Below are 19,307 nucleotides of genomic sequence, written 5' to 3'. Positions count from 1 at the left end.
GGAAGAATAGCCACAATATGGAGTTTCAATAAATTCTCATTGTCTTTTCTTTGTGTCTGTGTTCCTTTCAGAAGCCATCTCGGCTCTTCCTGTTTCGTCCACATTTCATAAGCGAGTGTTACTGCGCTAGAGAAAACCGTGTGGCGGTTCAGGCTTAGACTGATGACGCCGGGCGCTTTCCCGCTTTTTTTCAAAAGAAAGCTGCCACCGAACGCTAAAAGAGGCTCTTCCTAATCTGTTCTCTTTAATTCTGAAGTTTTCATTTGCAGCTCACTTATTGACGAGATCAAAACTAAAGAGGTGACTTTAATGTAAAAAAGAAATGTCCTACATTGTTGTTTGCATGGGCTTCATACTAGAAAGAGAAATGTATACATTATTATTATTAGTATTGTTAAGAAAACAGCAGTGAAACAACGATAGCCCTGATCAACTATCAGTGAGGTTAACAACCAAAAGTCATATTTAGCCAGCAAAGAAGTATCATTTGGTTCAAAATTGTAAAATATGAAAAAATAAATCATTTAGTAAAATTATGTAGAACCATAAAGTGCCTCACACCATTTCACAAGATTGTACTTTACTTAAAGTATAACATCACAACTCAAGAAGCTATTAGGGGGAGATAATTGGATGTGAAAAGATAGACAGTAAATAGATAATTTCTTACATATTTATTGATGACTAAGTAAATACGGGAACAGTTTTGAGGCAGACGTAAAACTAATTCACTCCATAAGGGAAACATAGCAAGGAGTGAATGTGTGCCTCGCAACAACATTCATGGCTGCAGAGCCGCAGCTCGCTGACGTCTCTTTTTCAAATGATTCAAAGGGCCACGGCGGTTCATCTTCATTGCCGGGAGAACAGAGCAAAGCCAATCGCTGCACAAACGGTATTCAAATCCTGGCTATTGAGCTGCACACCGTAGATTAGCTTATCTACATACATACAGCACAAAACACCTACTTGAACATTCCCCACGGATAGTTGTCGAGTACCGGGGAATAATTGCAGTCGTGCCGTTTTTCCCGTGACTTCTCGGAAATTTACTTGCCGTCCTTTTAACCCTCACCAGTCGTGGCACCGGGTGGATGTAGATATCCCCGTCTTTAGAAGTCAAATTGCCGGCAATGGGCAAATTAAACGCGGAGCAGAAACCGGCACGACAGTTATTAACCCGGTAGGGTACAAAAGAACTCATTTCCATGATGAAAAAAAAAAAGGTCATTTTGATTTGTGGACGAAGCCCGTCCTGCATAAATCTGTGAACTAAACACACGTGGGAAGAGAGTTGAAAGATGAAAAAAAAAAAGTAGAATTTCCAGATAAGTTCCCCCAGGGACAGACACAGAATGTGCTTATTAGTTTGCAGCAGAGGCTCCTATCGGATGGCTGACAGGCAGTGAATGCAGCGGGCTCTGGCACTATCTAGCACATCTCATTGTGTTCTAACAACACATTGTTAATCAATTCAATACTTGAATAAACCCGAGTTCCTACAGAGAAAAGGTTTTGTGGGGAAAGTATTAAATATCACGCGATTTTATTGCCCTCCTTTCATGCAGATCCGCGAGGTTGCCAGGCTGCTTCCTGATGTGGCATTCAGGCCCCCGAGCGGTATTCACGGCCTCGCTCCTTTGTGTGTCCCGCAGAAGAAAAGAAGGCCCGGAACACAATGTGTTAACCAGTGTGCGCGGCGGGCTTCACAAAGACGCAGGAGTGGAGATGCAAAGAGCTCATAGCGCCGTGCAAATTACCGGGAGGTGATCCTCCAGAAAGTCTTCCCTCGGTTCCTGATGCTGTGTTTCTGTCTGCGGACTAAATATGTGTATGTGGTACTTATGTAGCTACAAAGTGGACCCTGTCCTTGGACCCTCCAAGCCCAAAAACAAGGGGTTATTTTTCAAATACACATGTAGCCCTGTAACCCCTCACCTTAACCCTAACCCCTAATCCTATTTATTGTTTGAGCTGTGTTTAGAGGTTCATGGGGATTATATGTTATTGTAGCCCTGAGTTTAGTTTCATACCTAACATGTTATTTAGTTTTTTGTACCCTGCGACCTGATATGAAAGGGTCCCCATATTGGGGCTCAAAGAGTTTTACACCATGATGCTCCACGTGCTCCTGGTCTGCAGTAAAGGGAGGATGTGGGAATGGTTGGTTGAGTCTCTAAACACAGAACCTTCACCCAGGAGACCGGCGCTCATGTCTCACGTGAAACCAAAAGCCAAAGCGGACTTATTTCAAGTCACGTAGCTTAGCCTACCTGACCAAGGTGGAGGCCTCACGCAAAAGCAGACCAAACCAAAAAGCTGCAGCCTCACAGCAAGCTGGCGAATGGCGTTGCCCCTCCTCGGCCTCGCCCACCTGGAAGCTCCCACCTGCCCAGGTGAGCACAGGGTGAGCTGAAGAGAGCAGGCGTCCCAATCACAGAGAACAGCGAACGCACCACGAGATCTCTAAGTTAGTGCGTACATCTCCACGACTCTATGGGATCTTTTATACATCACTCTCTACATATTACCTTCAATTCTGGAAGAAAGACTTTTTCTCGCATGTTTCCGCACTAACCTCATCACACATTTACAAACAACACACCCTGAACGTTTTGACGAGGCTTGATACTTGTATTATTAAAAGATGTGATGCTGCTACATTGCCCTGAACTGTAGTGATTTCTTTCTCTCTCTGAAAATAACCACATTAAAGAAAATTATCAGTATAAACTCCCTTTAGTGTCCCTTTACATAACGGAGGGCAGTTTTTTCCACCAGCTCACAGACACATAACGTCCTTGTCCCCAAACCCCGGCGCTCCTTTTCTTCCCAAACGCTGGCGCACAATGACGGCGCTCCTCTCTTTTCTCATGGAGATAACGGCCGTGACCTCCCCGGCTCCGGCCTGGCACCAGGCCCCCATAGTCCCTTTTTTTAAAGTTGTTATCAAAAACCAGACAGCGCTGAGAGACGCAGCCATTGTGTCCTCCTGCCCGATGATCATGTGCGTCCCACAGAAAAGGTGTGTGTGTGTGTGTGTGTGTGTTGAGGCAGAAACTGAGATGCGGTTGTCATTTTCCCCGATGTCATCGCTGCGTTCGCTGCGCGCCGCTAGAATGCATGCAAAGGCCTGCAATCTGTTGGCTTTTACAGGGGGCCTCGCCACAATTAATGCAATGTTCTCTGTCTGCGGGCGGAGAGCTGTCATCTGCTGCAGACACGCCGCTGAATGGGGAGACGGGCCCGCTGTGATCGCTGTGAAAGCTGAGCTCAGCCCTCCTCTTGAAGAGACAAACGCGGAGGGGAGAAGAGAGGACTTACCCCTCCGGGAGGACAAAGAGAACCACAAAATCACTTCTGTTTTGCAGGTGGTTCGACGACACCCCTCCCCCCCCATCCAGATCCTTAAAATAGAAAGTTAACAGCTCGTGTCACTCGGCTGCTGACAAGCAGGAGGATAAGAGGCCTCGCTGTAATCTCCGTGTGTCGTATCTGAGTCCCCGAAACAGGCTCCTGAACTGGGGACGGGGCGGACTTCAGTGGCGGGGCCTTTCTGGGAGAAGGGGGTCCTAGAGGCTACTAAGTGGTTCCTATCGGGTTTGGAGAGCGGGCCCTCAGTGCACTCCGGCTCACGCTGACACGCACACGTTCAGTGACGGAGCCCAGAAATGAGGCTTCGGTTCGTTCGAGCGGGACGAGGTGCAGACCTGTGATCCTGATGCACGGCCACCTTTTTTTCTTTTTTTGCGACGCTGTTTTCGGGCCAAACGAACGTCTACAGGGTTCTTACGCTCATGGAAAACCTGGAAAAGTCCGTTTTAAAATGGTTATTTCCAGGCCTGGAAAAAATACAACCCCAAAAGTTTAGTAAAAGTCATGTGAATGTGTTATATTCATGTGTTCATGTTGTTCATTTACGCCGAGTTTGAAATAATTAATTTGCTTTTTTAAAGAAAGACTCAAAATATAAGCAGGCATACATACAGGCATCTATATAAATGTTTATTCTTTTAATCAAACTATTGTCTCATTTGTGTCATTTAAGGTTTACTGTATGCTTTGTGTTCTCATTGTTAGTTTAAATACTACATTTACTCACTTTTTACTGTTTACACCCAGATTTCACTAAATGTTTGGTCATGGACATTTGGTTTAAAGTCAAACACAAACTTAAATTCAGGTTAAAAGGAAACCACAATTAATCAGATTCCATTCTGGTCCAGAAAGCTTTGACAGGTGATTGTAAAACGTTACCTGTCACTCCATTGTCTATAGTTATGAATTGACCATGTGTAGTAAAGTGCTCATTGGGTATCTTTGTATGGCATCTTATTGGGTAAACTGCAAAACTCTGAGAATGACTCCAAACCTCAACCCTGACATCCAGAAAAGGATTAATAAGCATAATATCTGAACGCTATCTGTCATCCAATGTCTCCAGCAGTGGCAATCTCACTGAACCCGCTGATGAAAACGACAATTACACTATTACACAACCGCTGAGTCAAATCAACAACAACCAAAAAAAGAAACGGCGAGCATCATTGTTGATCAACGACGTACAAGTGCGTGAACGGGCCGATATGAATGAGCTGAATGGGCTCTAGTGATGCTCTGTGAACAATACTCCTCCAGCGCGGATAATGGCATTGTTATCGTTGTTGCTTTTTTTAAGTAATCTACTTGAAACTGATGACTCCACCAGCACACCTTCATTTAAAAGCACTCAGGTTGTCATTATCGGCAACACCCAGCAACTTGGTCAACAACAGCTACAGTGTGTGCCCCCCCCCCCCCCCCCCCCCCCCTCGCAATCAGAGGGAAATCAAGATGCATGATGGGTCGCAATGTACCTCTTCACTTCGGCATCCATCAGCTGGCATGAGCAGGTGTGTGAGGATGTGCTGTGCTCTACAATGTTGGTATTGTACGTCACTGCAAACCACAGATATGCTGATCGTGGACCGTTTGGGATTTGGTCCGGGTGGGACGTCCACCCAGGAGACCACTGTCTGTGTCCTGTGCAAAACCAAAACTAAAGATAGTCGTCGGTGGTAAGCCAACCTATTTAGTCACGCTAATCATGATTATTACGTTGTTACGTTACGTCGCTACCTCACATTATTATTTCACCACAAGCCGTGAGCTTCTTTCTAGCCTTACCCATGTAGTTGTGTTGCCTGAACCAGTGGCACACCAACAACACCAACAACCAAAAAAGTTACAAAATGCCACATTGTAGCATACCACAGCATATATGGTAGTTAACTAAATTCTATTTTTTTGGACCGATTAAGTGAAATTGGACATTTTCCCACGGCACATTTGCAGGACACCGTGGTTGAAGACGGGTTTAAACCCGAACCAATCGCTGGAATTGTGCGTTTCTGTAAGCCTGGTACGAGCCTGATATGAACCTTATTAATGAAACATATTTTTTCTTTCAGAAACGACGACATTCAACGTACGAGAACCGCCGGAGAAAAAACAACAGGTCCCTGATTCAGTATTTTGAAATGTAGTGAAATTGCAAGATATTCTGGATACTTGCTGCAGATATTTATTGTTCCAGCGCTGAGTTTACAATTGTAACCAGAAACATGTCAAAATCTACATAACAGATAGCCGGGACGTTTGTAGAAGACATTCATGCTGGTCAGAAAAGGCTATTTGTAGATCAATGACCCCAACGTCAGGTTACCTTGAAGGTCTCCTCCGCCTACACCTCTGTTCCACAGCGAAGCTCTCCAGTCACATGACAAAATACTCAAACATACACACATTTACACACAGTTTTCATTATTGATTGGCAACCGAGAGTTTCAGAACCATCATTCTACATTCCTCCTGGAGGCATGTGAGAAAACCATGTTTCCTTCAAGAATGAAAGACAACAATCTGTGAGTACTTCTTATGTACTTACGTATTTCTAGTGCGGACACGTCATGAGCTCCTAATTTTGTCCACAAAATATCTCATAATCGAATCTAAAGGTGTATTTTAAAAGACCTCGTGGACTGAGGTTGTTAGTACTTCAATGGAAAGTTTCTCTTGGAGTCATACCTACGGGCCCAAAACAAGAAGTCAAATTCAATCACCACTGGAATTTCCACAAGTTGTCGCTATTGCAATTACCAACCTCGTATTTTCCCACCAAGGGTCCGTGCACATGCAATGATCCCACTGTAATTTTGCACGGCTGGAGAAGGAAGACAATGACACTGGATGATAACACCAAATGTCAGATGTAATAAGTCTCAGTGTGACTCTGCAGTACGTGGGCTGTCGTTCCGAGACCGGTCTCCAGGCAACAGACGATTATTTTGGTCCGTGGACATACGCCTCGATGTGATGTTGCAGCCAAATAGCTTTGAGTTGCTGCATAAAATAACTCTGGAACATGTTCGCATTGTTTGGCGGCGTGTGTCTGCTGTGTCGCCAGAGCTTGGACATCACAGGTTGTGGCGGGCCTTTTGGCGGATGCCCGGCCCGGGAGTCCCCGGAGCATTCACCGGCTCACGGTTATTTGATTTGTTCCTGCAGCCGCAGCCTAAGTGCTGCACGGAGGCATATGGCCAGGCCTGTGCGGCCTAATTACACGCATTATCTCATTCGCTTTTGTAAGGGACTGTTGTGCCATCTTCCATTTATTTAATTAGGCTTTTCACGTGTTTGGAAAGACCCGGTTTGGGCTGGAAATGCAACGAGAACGTAGATTTTTCAGCGCGTTAAAATATATATTCTGCTCCTTTTTTCTTTTCTTTTTTTTCATTCTGATGCGGAGCAATTTGTCAAGCAATTAGGCATGCTAATTAAGTTTTTGTAGCGCTAATCAAACGGGTATGCTAAAACATTCTTTACATTGCCGGTCCACTGTCTGTTCCCATTTAACTTGATGGCTTAAAAGAGCCTCCTCCTCCTGGCTCCCACTCCACTTGATCACCTCATTTGCATTTTATATTGGTAAATCAAATTAAGCACCCGCAGCTTTTAACATGATTGACTGCGGCCGGGGCTGCTCAGATGGGACTTTTTCTGCACAGAAAATTAGACCAATTTTAATGTGCAGGGCAGAGAGCCTGGCTGCCTCACATTCAGCAAATCGCATTCACTCAGCTAATTAAAATGATTTTTCCCCCTTTTTGTCTGTTTGCCAACGGTCTTTGATAGATCTGCCCACCTGCTGTTTTACTGTACACCACACACACACACACACACACGCACAGACCTCTCACACACTATTACTACGTATATGATGCAGCCGTCAACGGAGCCAATAACCAATCAATAGGCCTCAGTTTTCCCCTGTTTATCTCCCGATAATGCATCTTTCTAAACGGTATGGACTCGTCTGGGCTGGTTACTGGAGACGTTTGAAAAGAAACTGCCCATCACTTGATTATGGTGTTGCACAAGCAGTTCTGACACTTACATATTTGATTCAGTGACACAGATATGTAGTGGTCAAAGAGGAGAATCACTCAGTAACCAGTTGGGCTGGTTTGTCTGATATATTCCTCATTGACTCCAACATATTCTTTGTTTTTACCTCATTTCAAAAGCAGTATTCTTATTAACCCTCTTACATGGCTAATGATATTATGATTATCAATCTTCTACTCATATTTAAATGTTTACACACAGCCGAAAGACTTGTGACTCGCGACTCAACGGGACTCACAGGACTCATACAGGAGACTACATTGTACTAGTCTCCTGTACTAGTACAATGTAGAATAACTACATTGTACTAGTCTCCTGTACTAGTACAACGTAGTTATTCTACATTGTACTAGTACAGGAGACTAGTACAACGTAGTTATTCTACATTGTACTAGTACAGGAGACTAGTACAATGTAGAATAACTACGTTGTACTAGTACAGGAGACTAGTACAATGTAGACTAACTACATTGTACTAGTCTCCTGTACTAGTACAATGTAGAATAACTACGTTGTACTAGTCTCCTGTACTAGTACAATGTAGAATAACTATGTTGTACTAGTACAGGAGACTAGTACAATGTAGAATAACTACGTTGTACTAGTACAGGAGTAAAATAAGTTATGTGAGCCTGTTGTGGGGGAGGGAGGAGAGAAAATGCTGTTCTTTGAGGAGTATTCCCACTGGGAATAATAGGTGCAGCAGAGTGCCGGCACCAGGCGCTTCCCCGGGAACGCAACAGTCAGCTTAATTGCGGCTTTTAGGATCATTACTGCTCCCATGTGAATGTCAGAATGGACAAGGCTAGCAGAGCTTTGACAAACAGGCAACCAGCACCACCCACCATCACCACCATCACCACCATCGCTCCTTCAAACCAGAGGGGGGCTACAGAATAGATCTGTGGAAAACAAAGCCTTCACTAACACACGACGACGACGTTGAAAGACAGGTCATTTTCTTTAGTTCAATAAAAGGCAAACTCCAAAGCTGCAATAATATAATATTTGCAGACTCCGGTTGTCATGGCTGCAAAAGGCTCATTACAGACCCCGCTAGTTGAGGAGCCCCATTCATCATTCAAGAGCAGAAGCTTGCATCCGACTCAAGGGCCCCGAAAGGGAAGTGGCTCTCCAAGAGCCTTGGCCTCATCCCTACAATCATCCAATGAGGTCCTCCATTGACCGCCATTCCTCCCGGTGGGGAATATAATGCAAAGCACTCCTTTTTCTAAAAGCTTTGTCAAAAGTCTTCACTTGTCATAATTCCGTCATTGATGCCTCACTTCAGTTTTTTCTGACCGAGTCAGAAATAATGATCAGCCTTCTGGTGCTGGAGCACATCCATTCGTTTTACTTTAAAGACTTTGTGCAGAGAGCCACAGTATTTCTGCATATATTTGGTAATAGACGATCTTGTATCTCATGTATTATAAGGGGCCTAGAGCAATTATGTTAAACAGATCATAAATCTCTCTCAAATATCTTTTATATTGCTGGGAAAATATATTTTTCAAACTTCATTTTAAATTAAGTTTCTCGCCAAAGAAAACCTTCCTTCCGTCCTCATTTTTTACTGAGTGGAGCTTGAACGCATCGCAATGTAACCCAATGCAACCCCGGTTGACGTTAGTTGTTAGCTCGTTATTTAGCCACGCAGCACTGTGCGCTAATAGCTAGCGCTGACTAGCCCTCCTCATGCACTTTGGGGACGTTCCACTCCACCATCGTTTAGTCGGCACAGGCAGGCGGATGGATGCCCACCATTGTGAGGAAAACAAGCAATTTGACATGTTTTTTCTATTTCTTATTCTATAACACACTGACTTATTTGGTTGGAGAGTTGTGCAGCTTTCTGTGATTTAAAGCCAGAGGAATGTATTTTGAATTCTTTAGACCTAAACGCCAGATGCAATTGGAAAAACATGGATAAAATGGTGCACTGACATATTTAAAATGTTGGGATAAATGGCTAGGTGTGTGTGTGTGTGTGTGTGTGTGTGTGTGTGTGTGTGTGTGTGTGTGTGTGTGTGTGTGCCTGTTTGTTTTTTTTAATCACCAACAAATCCCATTAACAACAATAAATATGAACAAGTATTCCTGTGTATCCCAATAGGCTATATATGATCCATGATACGTCATTACCATGAACACACATGCTGTAGTTCCTTTAGATTTCATGATTAGGAGCATTAGGGTTGTTTCCTAACCCTGATGCACAGAATGTGGATTGATCCGCAGCTGAAAATAGTCCCCAACAAAGCCATTGTTTGCTCTTGTCCGAGAAACTTATTTTTTCTCAAAAACTACAGCGCCCAGAAATACATTTCTAAAAATGTAATTAAACTATATATATATATAAATATATGTATATATATATATATATATATATATATATATATATATATATATATATATATATATATATGTGTGTGTGTGTATGGTTAAGCATTTCAGTATCAGCATTTTTATCTTGTCTTTGTCAAGTAATTGTGTAACTGGGTGTTAATTTGTGCCGTAAAACTAAAATAACGACGACAAACCAATCAAAGAGTGTCGCTGGGACGTTGTTACCTCACACAGTTTTTTCTACAACCAAACACAGCGTCGCCTGAAGAGAAAATAACCATCCCGAGCCGCTTCAGATGATGCGGTGTGATATGCATACCAGGTGAGAGTCTTTTCAATGATTTTTCCAGTCAAGCTTGTTTTGGTTTCCAGCGTTGTTGTGCCAATTTCAGCAGTGGCCCTGAGCGCACGAATCCAACCCATCAAAACCAGGAAGGTCAGAACTCTCAGGTGTTGTGCCCGTCTGAGTGCTTTAAAGCCAAGTGCGTTATCGTTTTCACCCGGAGAGAGCTGCTATGATAGCAGCAGAGGATGAAGGTTAGCAGACGGCGTGCCACTTGGAGTGCTTTAAAGCCGCCGTACCCCGATTGGTTTTGCAGCCGCTGCCACTCCGCCGTGCTTTTTGCACATTCGCACGAGGAGAGTGGCGGGCGGGCCGCAGGCGCTGCTTCCTCGCTGAATCAGTCGAGGAGTCTGATGTAGCCTCCGCCGTTGAGCACGAGCTCTCATGTTCCGCGTTCTCTGGCGCCGGCGATGCAAACAGCCTGTTGCTGGCCTCAGACGAACATTCCTACATGACCCCAATCCTCCTGAGGGACTAAAAAGTGGTGTAATAACGTAGCGTAATAACGTAGAGTAATAACGTAGCGTAATAACGTAGCGTAATAACGTAGTGTAATAACGTAGCGTAATAACATAGTGTAATAACATAGCGCAATAACATAGTGCAATAACATAGCGTAATAACATAGCGTAATAACATAGCGTAATAACATAGCGTAACAACATAGCCTAACAAGATAGCTTAACAAGGTAGCGTAATAACATAGCGTAATAACATAGCGTAATAACATAGCGTAATAACGTAGCGTAATAACGTAGCGTAATAACGTAGCATAATAACGTAGCGGAATAACGTAGCGGAATAACTTAGCCTAACAAGGTAGCGTAGCAAGGTAGCGTAATAACGTAGCGTAGCAAGGAAATAACGTAGCGTAATAACGTAGCGTAATAACGTAGCGTAATAACGTAGTGTAATAACGTAGCGTAATAACGTAGCATTATAACGTAGCATAATAACGTAGCATAATAACATAGCGTAGTAACGTAAGCGTAATAACGTGAGCGTAATAACGTAGTGTAATAACGTAGCATAATAACGTAGCGTAACAAGGTAGCGTAACAAGGTAGCGTAACAAGGTAGCGTAACAAGGTAGCATAATAACGTAGCATAATAACGTAGCATAATAACGTAGCATAACAACGTAGCGTAATAACGTAGCGTAATAACGTAGCGTAAAAACGTAGCGTAATAACGTAATGTAACAAGGTAGCGTAACAAGGTAGCGTAACAAGGTAGCGTAACAAGGTAGCGTAACAAGGTAGCGTAACAATGTAGCGTACTAACGCAGCATAATAACGTAGCATAATAACGTAGCATAATAACGTAGCATAATAACGTAGCGTAACAAGGTAGCGTAACAAGGTAGCGTAGCAAGGTAGCGTAACAAGGTAGCGTAACAAGGTAGCGTAACAAGGTAGCGTAATAACGTAGCATAATAACGTAGCATAATAACGTAGCGTAACAAGGTAGCGTAACAAGGTAGCGTAACAAGGTAGCGTAACAAGGTAGCGTAATAACGTAGCGTAATAACGTAGCATAATAACGTAGCGTAACAAGGTAGCGTAACAAGGTAGCGTAATAACGTAGCATAATAACGTAGCATAACAACGTAGCATAATAACGTAGCGTAATAACGTAGCGTAGCGTAACAAGGTAGCGTAACAAGGTAGCGTAACAAGGTAGCGTAACAAGGTAGCGTAACAAGGTAGCGTACTAACGTAAGCGTAATAACGTAGCGTTAACATTTTCTATAAAAAACAGAAAGAACCTTGAGATTTAATGTTTCGTGGTTTGCAGAAACATACAATGCCAACATGTTGTCCTGGCGACCGGACTGGTGTGAAACTGGGGTGCCTCCAAAACCCTGTGAAAGGAAGTAGGTCATTCAAAATGTATTGGCACCGTATATTAAGTTTTCCTTGTGCAAATAGGCGGTAAGATTAGAAGACAGTCTGCTGTTAAAGAAAATAATTAATTGATCAACGGGGATGACTGTCTCCGCCATGTAACACTGACTGTCCTTAATCATATCTGGATCTGAAATAAGACCTCACTGAGGACTTGAATGGACGGTGTGCGAAGACACATACGCATACCTTCTAGTGGCGTCCATAACTGCGTGGCTATAATGAACATGCGTCCGAGAGCATTAATGCATGGCAGTCTCAGCCCACTGGCTCCCTTAAGATAATGATTAAGGTGTACCGCTGTTTAATTTTTAATATGAGCTATCTGCTCTGGACATCAGCCAGCAGGGTTAAAGGAGAATTAGGTGTTTCCAAAGCTTTTCCAATAGATCACCTGTTTAGTTCATTGCCTTTGACTTTCCCGTGAGAACACAGAGGTAGAGGTGTTTTATTCTGCTCTAATATCCTCATCACTTGGTAGAGTTATACAAACCACTTTGTTGACAGTTAAGTGATATTTAAATAGAGAAAACATGCATTTGATTATTTTTATTTGTTTATTCATGTTTCTTCCACGTTTTCTCCAACCTTTCCTGTACGTTAAAGGTATTTGGGGAGTTTTTTTTCTTCACTTCTTCATCATCAAAGAGATTGGGATGTAAGAATACTGTAGGATTACATTTCCATGTGTTTTTGGATTATATAGCAGGTGTAGGTTCAACTCAACCGCCCGTATTTTGTCCACTTTATCTTCACATAGCAACGTATGGGGAAACTGTTTTAAGGCATTCAGTATGAACAAATCTCTTTCAAAGGATAAAACGTTTAGTCACTTTACATTTTTTTATTAAATACCAGTTCATGTGTGTGAAATGTTTTTGAGTATGTGCGTCGTTTAAAAATCAGCATGTGTTCATGCACACTCAAAAGCACAATAACGCACATTTTGAGCCCCGACATGTTTGTGCTAGATAATTGGTTGTTGTGTTTTCTTTAATTGTACAGTCGTATAATATCGTAGGATAAAAAAATCTTCGTGATTTATAATGTTATAATAATACATTTGCATCCATTTAAAAGCATCAAGGCTCATTTAAAATAAATAAACACTACGCTGATGCTTCAATTCACATTGATTATGTTAATGATGATGAGTGATTGCACATGCTATTTATAGGTCTAATTATCCTAATAAATGCCCGTATGAAACCCTGTTCACTTTCTGCAGACTTCAAATGTGAAACTAACTCAGATCATTCTAGAGTATAATGTATACTTTTCCTGCAGGCTGATGCCCTTTTATGGGCATCAAACACTGAGAATTAGAGACGGAACTTTTACATTCTAATTCTGGTTTGTAGAACAGATGATTTTTGATCATCTCGATGATCAATTACATCCAATGTCCGACATTTTATAATGACTTCAAGGAATCAATTGCCCCCAAAATGCTTCTTTTAGATCACATGACTGACAGCAACACCACAAGGAAGCAGAGTTCATAATGGAATAATTCTGATGAGCACAAGAACAAATGTGTAATATAATGATTTGGTTTCACATCCTTTGACCCATGCTGTGACAATATAGGACAGTAAGGTCGTTTAATGTCCTTTACAAACTAAAAGAGTATTCATACATCAACAACCTTCACGGCAAAGCAAGTCGGGAGAGAAGCTGCGCGTTCATTAGCACGCTGTGTGTCTTCAGAGTGTCTATGTACGTGAACAGCGTGTCTGCATCAGACGGACTCGGGTCCATCTGTTCCCAGCGCGGCTCGCCTTCTCTTTAATGTTTTTTATTGACGTTTTCGAGGCCGACGTGCTCGGACTGCTTAATAATAAAGCAATTCGGTGATATTTACCAGCAGTAACCAGATGCTGGTGGACTGAGTGCATGTGCAGAGCCACAGATAGCATCTCAGAAACCAGGGCAACACAAATCCAGGGCGGTCTGCTGAGGCTCCAATGAGCCACCTGACGGGCTTCTGGGACGAGGAGGGACCGGCACACGTTGGAAACAGGGCCTTTCAAGGGAAGGAGTCCAGTGTGGGTACATGTTGGACATTTTATTTGAGAACCAGTGTTTCTACGAGGGGCGTGTGGGCGTCGTTCATCCAAGAGCTGAGAGAGAAAGTAAAGGGACATTTATACTTCCAAGCTAAAACAAGGGTCCCTCTCTTTTAGACCTTTTTTGGGAACAGACTTGTAAACACAAACTTGTTTTGTTTAATATGTATTCTTTTTTTGTGGTGAATAGTGTCTATTTTGTCCGGTTAGACATAGAAGTTGTCAGAGGTGTGGACTCCAGCAACAGATGTAAGGACCTGAGTCTCCACTCGACCAAGTCCAAACACTCGACCGCTCCACTTGGACTTTTACACCAAAGAACCCAGACTTCACATTATGCTGTTTAAAAAGTTCCACAAAAGTTCCTCATGATATCGTTACGACGTGGGACTCGCATGTCTTGGTTTGGGACTTGATTTAGGACCTGACTCTGGACTCCTGTCTTGATTTAGGACCTGACTCTGGACTCCTGTCTTGATTTAGGACCTGACTCTGGACTCCTGTCTTGATTTAGGACCTGACTCTGGACTCCTGTCTTGATTTAGGACCTGACTCTGGACTCCTGTCTTGATTTAGGATCTGTTTCTGGACTTGTCGGTCTTGATTCAGGACCTGATTCTGGACTTGAGTGCAAATACTAGAGACTTACTTGTGACTTGCAAAACAAAGGCTCCATCCCACCTGTGGAAGGTTTACAAAGACTATCTGTCATGCATGTATTTTACAAGTGTATTTATTATGCTAAAATATCCCTATATTATCTGTTAATTTCTGTAAATACTAGAAAAGTAATACAAGAGGTGTCACGGGGGAGTTTGACCTCCTTGCTAAAGAAATAAGGCATGTCATTTGGCACGAGCACATCCAGAGCCGTATGCCACCACTGTCCCAGGCCATGTTTCAATGGTTTAAAATGGCTCCAGCTTTGCCGAGTGGGATGAAGAGCATGTAGGCCAGTTTGGACCAGGGGTCAAGAGGTCACGAAGCTACAAAGATCCATGAAGTGAGAACTCATATCTCAGTCAAAAGAAGATAGATTTTCACTCCTGATCTTGATCCAAGTCCTTTAATATTATACGTTTACTACATGTTGTATCACGGCCTGGTATTCTGAAAGACACCACATTTGCAAAAAGGTGCTCCAATTAAGCTGTCACTCTCTAGTCACTCTCTAGTCACTGTCTAGTCACTCTCCAGTCACTCTCTAGTCACTCTCCAGTCACTCTCCATCTCAGACGTCCCACCGCTAACCTGGAGGGCCTTTTGGGAGTCAAGGCGCCAGATCTCTGGTTGGGTTTGGTCCCCTTGCTCATTTCCCATCCCCAATTCAATGTGGCCTCATCCAGAGGCCGGCAATTGTTCCCCTCAGCCTGCCCGAGGTACAGTGCTGCTTTTGTTCCGTCTCTCCATCGGCTCCGACTACAGTCCCGGAGCCAGACAAACCTGTAGGGGTTGTTATCAGGACTCTTTGTCCTGGTGCTGAGCTTCCCCTGCCGGGATCCCCATCCAATACAACCGAGGAGAGGCACCAATGGAGGAAAAAGAGCCCGTCTCCCTCTGTGAAGCCTCCACAAGCTCAGCCAACACGACTTCTACGCACACAATTTAAATGATGATGTAATGCCTACGTAGTTCAATCTAATCAGGGCACTTTTCTACATTTCTTCTTCAACAAATTTGAATTTTAATCCTTCCCTCAGCTGGAAAAAAGTGCCAATGAGGCGAAATTTGCGTTGTTCACAAACATTCTGTGCATTGACTTTGCACGCGCTGCAATTTCTTTGCGCGAGTAGATTACATGCAAAGCCAATGCACAGACGCGAATGATTGCGAACAATGTAAATTTCCGCCGGGTGGCGCGAATAATACGAATAACGCGACGCCTCAAAATTTGCGTGACAAATAGAGTCGGGAAAGCCAATCAGCGTTGAGATGATTGGCAGATATTACATATGACAATGGAAGACATTTTCAAACCTGAAGAAGGTACTTCTTCTTCACCCAGACCATGATATTTCTCGCACCCTAACTTGAGATTTTGAGTCTCAACATGAATCAAATCTTAACTGTATCGACGACCTTTAACGCACGGCATGGGATGCTGGATGACAGCTGCTGCTGAGAATAAGACAATGGACATGATTGCTATACTGGGGTTTACATGCATCCCTGTATGTAGATGATCTCACCGGGTCGGAGAGTGCAGACCGAGAAGCGAACAGACAAGAAAAGCACCATCGCACCGCGACGTTGACCGGCCCTGAGCCCAAGACAGAAAGTGTAAAATACAGTGATTCTTGACACCCAAATTACAGTGCATTTGTGGATAGCCTGTGACCCGCATAACTACATCTCTCCGGATGGCGAGACATGGAAATATCCGTGTGTGGTATTTCCCTTCAATGCCAGAGGCAACACTCACACGAAGATAAAGCTTTTTGTTCCTTGCCGGCTTTGAAATCTTGTCTTGCACATCAATTGTTTTGCGCTCACTCAAAAACAGTGACGTCATTCTGAATCATTGCATAGCTGCTCCAGAGTTGGTCATGTGGTCTTCAAACCAAACAATTAGAAATTGTTCTCCAAAGCAATGACCTGCCGGTAAATCAGGCAGGTCGGGAAACAGTCGCACAAAACAATGGCAATGGAAGGTCAATTAAAACCACTTTTCCATGGTGGACACGCGACTTAAACGCATCTACGAGACGGGATATCAAATATCGATGAAGTCCACTTCAGGAAGGCAGGAGGTGGTTGGTTCCAACAATTAAAGGATCTTCAACCACAAGACCGGTGCTTTGACACCATGTGACCCCTCCAGGTGTTGTGGGTTGTCTTGCCTAAACCAAACTGTACGTAGTTGTTTTAAGCATAACCCATGTTGTGTTTCCTAAACCTGACTTTCCTGTTGTAGCGTAGCGTCGTCCCAGAAAAAAAAGAGTGGTTCCGAGAAAAATACAGACAAGCGTGTCCCTGACCAAGAAACCAATAGATCGCATTTCGTGACTATTTCGCGACCGAGTGTTTTTAGTAAATGGAGCGCACGAGTCTCCAGGTAGAAACTTAGAGCTGCAGTTGGTAACTTTGATAAAAAAATATTATTTCTTCAAAATGTCACAATATCCTGAAAGTAGTAGACGAGAAAGATAATCTGTAAAAATGATCAGGATCCTCGGGCTCCAAATCTGCAAGATTTCCAACACGCCCCCAAAGAAAAACGACCAATCAGAGTCGAGGAGGGTCGAAGCTCGTGAATTCCGATCAAACTCTCCAACCGCAGCGTACGTTTGATCTGGTTGGAATGTTTGATTGGAGTTCACGAGCTGCACCTCAGAGGCTCCTCGAACTGTGATTGGTTGTTGGCCTTCGGGCGCGGTGGAATATTGCAAACGAGGAGGCGCAGCCACTCTGTTAGTTCCCGACTGCAGCTTTAACAAAGCCAAAAGGAAAACAGCAATGCTGCTGTTTATGATGTCTTTGTAGCGCCCGAAGTCAATCAACAAATAAATAAATGTGTGTGTGTGTGTGTGTGAGCGCCTGCGTGCGTTTGTGCGTGCTGTGTCAATTACTGCGTCAATTCCACACAGTAAGTCGTGTTTTCGAGGACAAAAGGCCACACGTTGTGTCGCTGCCGGTTCTCTTTTAGTCCAACTCTAGCTTTGGTAAAAATATCCTTCCATTCGACACTGAAACACCCACAATGCAAAGCTCCCTGGACGGCTGGCGGGGGACTCGTCATTGTGACATTCAAAGAGGATGCGACGGTGCGTCCTCGCGTAGAGAAAAAACACGGCTTGGTAGCTCGTGCCGCCGGTGACCTCGCTGACCTCTTCCTTCTCTTAAAAGTCCCAGAATGCAGTGCGTGTCAGTTTTCCTTCATTCACTCATTTTAAGTCCCCGGAGAGAAGAAGAAAAAAAAAACACAGCTCACATTTAAAGAATTAAAAATAGTTGTAATGTTATTTTTAGCAGCCCTATTTTTTTTTCTGCAGCACAGTGACATTTGTGTTTTAATATCAAGACGATCCTTGTGGTTTATTGATCTTTGATCAATTCCTGAAGGAAATATATGTTTAAAAAAATAAAGAAATAAAATCATACATTCAATGTGTAGCCAATTTTTGTTAAGGTGGACATGATATCTGTAAATATTCACAAATATAATGTTGTCTTTAGATAATAATAATAATAATAACAATAATAACAATAATAATAATAATAATAATAGTGCTTGCAGACGGACAACAGTCCTGGAGACAACATTTTACATGTATATGATTTTTTTTTATAAACTAATTAATATAATTAAAAAATAATTAAAAGACTGCTAGTCAACTTTGGCTGTGAGTTCAGTTCCAGATCGGATGAGTCTGACAGGTAGTACACACACACACACACACACACACACACACACACACACGCACACACACGCACACACGCACACACACGCACACACACACACACGCACACACACGCACACACACACACACACACACGCACATAAACAGAGCAAACAGTGAACGTGACGCAGCGACAGAATCAAACTCATGTCCCTCTGTTTGTGTTTTTAGTTCTTCTCCATATTTCAATGAACCTCTCAGACGCGTGACGTCAACCCAAAGGTCAAAAGTCAAAGAGAGAAATTAATTATTATCAGATCAGATATTATTCTGAGATGAAGCTCCTGAGCTTCATCTCCTCATCCAATCAGCTGGAACACAATTAATTATTATAGAATTGTGACTCCCAATAAATATATAAAGAAAATTAAAATATATATATGAAGAAAAATCTTTTTTTCATTATATATAAAGAATATATATATATATATATATATATATATATATATATATATATATATATATATATATATCAGCTGAAGAATGAAAATGAAAATAAGAATTGTATTTCATAAAAAAAAATGTTTTAAACGTCTCTGCCCTGTAAAACACAAGAGAATGCCGGTTCATAATGTAATAATATAATCTGGTGATAATATAATCTGGTGATAATATAATCTGGTGGGACGGGTGAGGGTCACGCGCTCCGTGGAGACGCAGTCCGCTCCACAGCGCGCGCGGGCCGGCCAACAGGTAAACCGAGACCCGCCTCTGCGCCAACATGACACCCAATTAACCGCAGCACATCCATCAAGCATTTAATAGATCTGATGTTCCTCCGCGCGCGTGAATA

The sequence above is a fragment of the Taurulus bubalis genome, assembly GCF_910589615.1.
Source record: "Taurulus bubalis genome assembly, chromosome: 8".
Classification (NCBI taxonomy): Eukaryota; Metazoa; Chordata; class Actinopteri; order Perciformes; family Cottidae; genus Taurulus; species Taurulus bubalis.
The sequence above is the reverse complement of the archived record's forward strand: the minus strand, read 5'-3'. Positions refer to the sequence as shown.